Source organism: Tupaia chinensis, unplaced genomic scaffold (assembly GCF_000334495.1).
Source record: "Tupaia chinensis unplaced genomic scaffold, TupChi_1.0 Scaffold000234_1, whole genome shotgun sequence".
Lineage (NCBI taxonomy): Eukaryota > Metazoa > Chordata > Mammalia > Scandentia > Tupaiidae > Tupaia > Tupaia belangeri.
This window is the reverse complement of record NW_006159712.1, coordinates 3,894,645-3,899,750: the sequence shown is the minus strand read 5'-3', so window position 1 is coordinate 3,899,750 and position 5,106 is coordinate 3,894,645. Positions and strand designations below refer to the sequence as shown.

The following is a 5,106-nucleotide window of genomic DNA, read 5'->3' as shown; positions in this document are numbered from 1 at the left end:
CACAATAAAACAAAAATCGTTTTTTTTTTCTTTTTTTTTTTTTTTTTTTTTTTTACACCTTCAAATTCATAAATCCACAGAGGATTTTCAGTGTTTAACTCAGGAGTTTCTTTTTCTCCCTACAAATTACATACTCTGCGTAAGTGATTGCTGCAGCTGTTTCTAGAAGGAGCCTTGTTCTGCCAAGGGTTGATGACCTCTTCTGCGATGCACTCCAAGGGGCATTCCAGAAGAGAACCCATAAGTTTGGGATTCATATCCTGGCCGTTTCTTAGCAATTGCTCTTGTCTAATGTGGAAAATAAAAGAATGAATGATTTAAGACTTGGGCTTTGGAGTCAGACTATCTGGGTTCAAATCCCAATTCTGCTACTTGCTATCAGAGCCAGATGAGGAAAGTTAGTCCATCTAAGTCTCAGTTTCTTTACCTACAAATGGGGATAAAATTGGCAGTTCATTCATTAAAAAATTGTGAATGCTAAGAGGGAAAAAATACATGTGAAATAATTAGCTCAGGTCTTAGCACAAGACAGGATCACATTTATAATTGGTAATAAGATCCTCACACTTATAATTTTGGATTTAGTTATTCTTGGTACGGATTTTTGCTTTTTCTTTGTTTGTTCTGCTGTCTCCTGAGCATGTCTTTCTGCTCCACCAAGTAGCCTGACACCCTGTCACTATATAAATCAATTATGCATTGCCTACAGAACATTTTAATATCTGCTTGCCATGAATCTCTTGAATGGAAAAGAACCAGTTGTTTTAAGTGAATTTGGGGGATTGATCTGCAACATGCCCTCTATCATAAATTAGTGAATATATTAAAAATGCTTGGGCAGAGCAGCAATTTCACCGATAATATTTACTGCGTTCGAATAGAGGGATGGTAGCCCTTTGATCTAGAACTAAGTCTGATTCAAACAAGTTTAAGGAGCAAAATGGTGCTACATTCAGCAGAGACGATGAGGTTCAGAGTACTGTGGCTTCAGCCACAGATGGTGTACCATACAACTCTCAGGTATGAGGGCAGTAGGTGGTGTGGTAGTAGGGCACTGGACTCCCATATGGCCTACTGTGGTTCAAATCCTGGACCCAGTGGCTTAAAATCACGCTGAGTGTGTGTGCACGCAGGTCCAAGATCCGAGGAAGAGAGTGGAGGAGAAGGGATTGTGGCATGGTCATCCTCCATGGGGGAAGATCTCTCACTTTCCTTCTCACTATCTCTGTCTCTTTCTCTCTGGCAAATGCATGTGTCTTATAGCAAAATAATCTCTAGGAAAAGAAAACCTACTACAAAATCTTGCTCATTTCTAAGAGATAAGTTAGCAGAATTTGAATTATTCTCTATGTTTAATGTTGTAAGGAATTCAACTAACAGATAAGTAGACTTTGATTTACACAAGTATCCTGGAAAACACACCACACATAACACAAGACCATGTGAGTTTCATGAATGACATATTGCTCTCTTTGCGTGTTTCCTTTTGCTTTTTAATAGATAGATGAAATCTATTTTCCTATATATTTGCTAGGGACTCTATACCCGTTCAAAATGGGAGCTTCAGCAGTAGTTTGGGGTTCCAGGGGATCTTGCAGTGCTTAAGTGGGAGCCAGGAAAGTGCCTATCTCCTGGTTACATGCCCACCTCACACTACGGCTTTCTGCAAGTAATCACAGTCTATAAAGTGAGCCTGCAGAAGCTCCAGCTTTCTCCCCTGTTCTTTGGAACCTATTTGTGTCTGTACAGATGGTCTCTGTCAGTTGGAATAGTCAGGGGGGAAAATGTAGCCTAAATGAGCAAAATTAGCAAACGCCACAGCAAATAAAGAACAGGGTACCATTTAATTGGGGGCAAATCTAGGGACTGAGAAATTTCCCAAGAAATGGTAGGGACCAGCCAGCAGAGTTGAAGAGCTACCAAAGCATGGATCTAAAGGGGGAAGGAAGATAACAGGAATGCGACAGCTGTGTGATGTGTTCTCTCAATGCACTGAAGTAACCCCGTGCTTTCATTGTGTTATGACTGCACTTCCGTTGTCTGTATTTGTATAAATTAAAAAGCAGTTCTGTCTGTACTGTATGAAATGAATTCATGCTGAACAAAATTTCAAAAAGTTCATGTAAAGAATGATTTCACAGCAACTATCATATCAGGCTCCTGGAAAATTGCACTTGAACTTCAGTTCCACCTCAGTCACTCAAAGGAATTTGAAAACTGGCTTGCAGCCATTCTTGTTCTTCAACATACAGTTTCAGATATGCCTCAACAACACAGGCTTTAAAGCCTATTGATTATGAGTTAAAATCTGTTCCTACCAGAGCCTTACTGCTAAGTGGACGTCAACGCTGACTTCACAGTCCCTTGGTCAGGATTCTTCTGAGTTCAAGAGCCTCGAAGAGGTGGAGGGTACATTGCCATGGAAGAGTCACTTTGAACTTCTCAATGAAATTATGAGGAAGACTGTCATTGTCAGATGATAGCTGCTATAAATGGTTTTTTAAAGAAGTGTTTTTTTTTTTTTATTTTAAATCTGGGAGGTGCCTTGAGTTTGTGAGATGAGAACCTTGAACCATGACCTTCTATAAATCACTCCCTACCTTTTATGTCACTTTCTTCCTTTTTTTTTTTTTTTAAATCTGGGAGGTGCCTTGAGTTTGTGAGATGAGAACCTTGAACCATGACCTTCTATAAATCACTCCCTACCTTTTATGTCACTTTCTTCCTTTTTTTTTTTTTTAAATCTGGGAGGTGCCTTGAGTTTGTGAGATGAGAACCTTGAACCATGACCTTCTATAAATCACTCCCTACCTTTTATGTCACTTTCTTCCTTTTTTTTTTTTTTAAATCTGGGAGGTGCCTTGAGTTTGTGAGATGAGAACCTTGAACCATGACCTTCTATAAATCACTCCCTACCTTTTATGTCACTTTCTTCCTTTTTTTTTTTTTTAAATCTGGGAGGTGCCTTGAGTTTGTGAGATGAGAACCTTGAACCATGACCTTCTATAAATCACTCCCTACCTTTTATGTCACTTTCTTCCTTTTTTTTTTTTTTAAATCTGGGAGGTGCCTTGAGTTTGTGAGATGAGAACCTTGAACCATGACCTTCTATAAATCACTCCCTACCTTTTATGTCACTTTCTTCCTTTTTTTTTTTTTTTAACATGCCTTTTTTGGCACGCACCATGTGGAGTGATTAGAGAATGAATTCTGTAATAGATAAACCCAAGTCTGACTCCTGGACCCTAGTTACCTAGCTGTGCAGTTGAGCCTCAGTTTCCTCACCTATCAAATGGGAATATGTTATTCTGTCATTTTATGCAAACATGCAATAATTCTAACTGCATAGGATTGTTTCAATGGATTAAATTAGATAATACATGGAAAGAGACTAGCACAGTTAGTGGCAGACAGTCACGGTACAATAAACGGTAGCTGTAAAAACACTAATAAGGATCATTATTATTATTATTAGAAGGAGACCTGTGGGAGAAGGCGTTGATTAAATGTTAGCACCGAATTTCTGATGTGTTCAGTCTACATTTGTGAGCGCATGTGGCAAGAATGTCCTGGCTTGCACGGCTCCCAAACAGGTGTGATTGAATTGGATTTTTCAAATCAAACTCCACTTATCCATTGATCTAGTTCAGGGACGATTTGTCTTCATTTCGATTGTGTTACTAAACAGGGTTCTCTAACATTTAAGCTCTAAGAGCATCTCGCCTCCTACCTTTTCCTGCCACTCCCATCCTCAAAAAAGGGCAATAGGCTAGTGGTTTGGTGCCTCTGTGCTACTTGTTGTTCAGTTTGTCTTCTCTTCCTAGAAGTCACTTTCCTTTGGAGGTTTGCTCAGGCTTCATCTTTCCCAGGAATCCTTGTTGACTCTCCACACGAACTCTTCACCCTGCCTGTTCAGGCTGGACCAAGTGGTCCTTTTCTTTCCCTCGTAGTACAGTGTCATTGTACGTCACCACCCTGTTCTTTATCATGTGGCACTGAAATGGCATATTTGCCTGTCCGTCTCCCCATTGGACTATGAGTTCTCTGAGGGCAGGATGGTGTCTCTCTTAGGGTTTGGCCCTCAGTGTGTAATAAGGTGCACATACACTTCATTGAACTAAACCAATCCTTACCCAAAATGTAATGCACTGAATAATCAATGATGAAATACAGTCATGAACCTGACAACAGAAGCTGGCATCCTATTGAGGTGTCTGGATATGTCTGTGCATCTAGTATACCTCAGAGTAGGAAAGCACATGTCCTCAGGCCCAGCTACTCTTTCTGTGAATTGAAACACTAGCCTGCTTCACAAGGTGCCTTTCCCCGCGTACTGCCCTGCCCTCTGCAACCCCTGCTTGAGGGCATATCCCACAGGCTGACAGTCTCAGCTAACTTTCCTGAGCTTCCCAAACAAACACACCAGCAGGCAAGCAATTGCAAAGACCCCAAGATGGAAGGGTGAAGCAGGTGAAAGTGTACATGGTGATTATCCTTACTCAGCAATTTTCTTGCCCTGTTAAACAGAGGTGGCGGTAGCCTTCCGCATTGGAGAACTTCGTTTTTTTGATTATCCTTACTCAGCAATTTTCTTGCCCTGTAAAACAGAGGTGGCGATAGCCTTCCGCATTGGAGAACTTCATTTTTTTTTTGTTTTTTGGGGGGTTTTTTTGAGAGGTTTTTGCTATAGGGCGCGTGCGCTCACCAGACAGACAGAGAGAGACAGAGAGATAGAAATCACCCCCCCCCAGGGGGATGGCCATACCGCAATCCCTTCTCCTCCATTCTCCTCTCGGGATCTTGGGCACGCACTCACATGCGCCCAGCGTGAGTTTAAGCCACCGGGTCCGGGATGCAAACCGTGGTCGACTACGTGGGAGTCCAGTGACATAGCCATTACGCTAACTGCTGGTCCCCGCGTTGGAGAACTTCTTGACCCAAGGGCAGTGCTGAGTCACTACCCACCCTCTGCTAGCCTAGCCACTCCTCCTCACGGCTGGGGGTGTCTATACTTCTTTTTGCAGGGATTTTGTCATGATGTCCAGAAAAAAATCACACGACGGAGTGCGAGAGGGGCATTGGCCACCTCTGGGATGAAAATGTGCC

General features: G+C 41.9%; 1 protein-coding gene across 1 annotated transcript in view; it reads left to right on the top strand.

Moving 5' to 3' along the window:
* Positions 1-5,106, top strand: part of TENM2 (teneurin transmembrane protein 2) — a 550,878-nt gene that overhangs the window by 128,844 nt on the left and 416,928 nt on the right.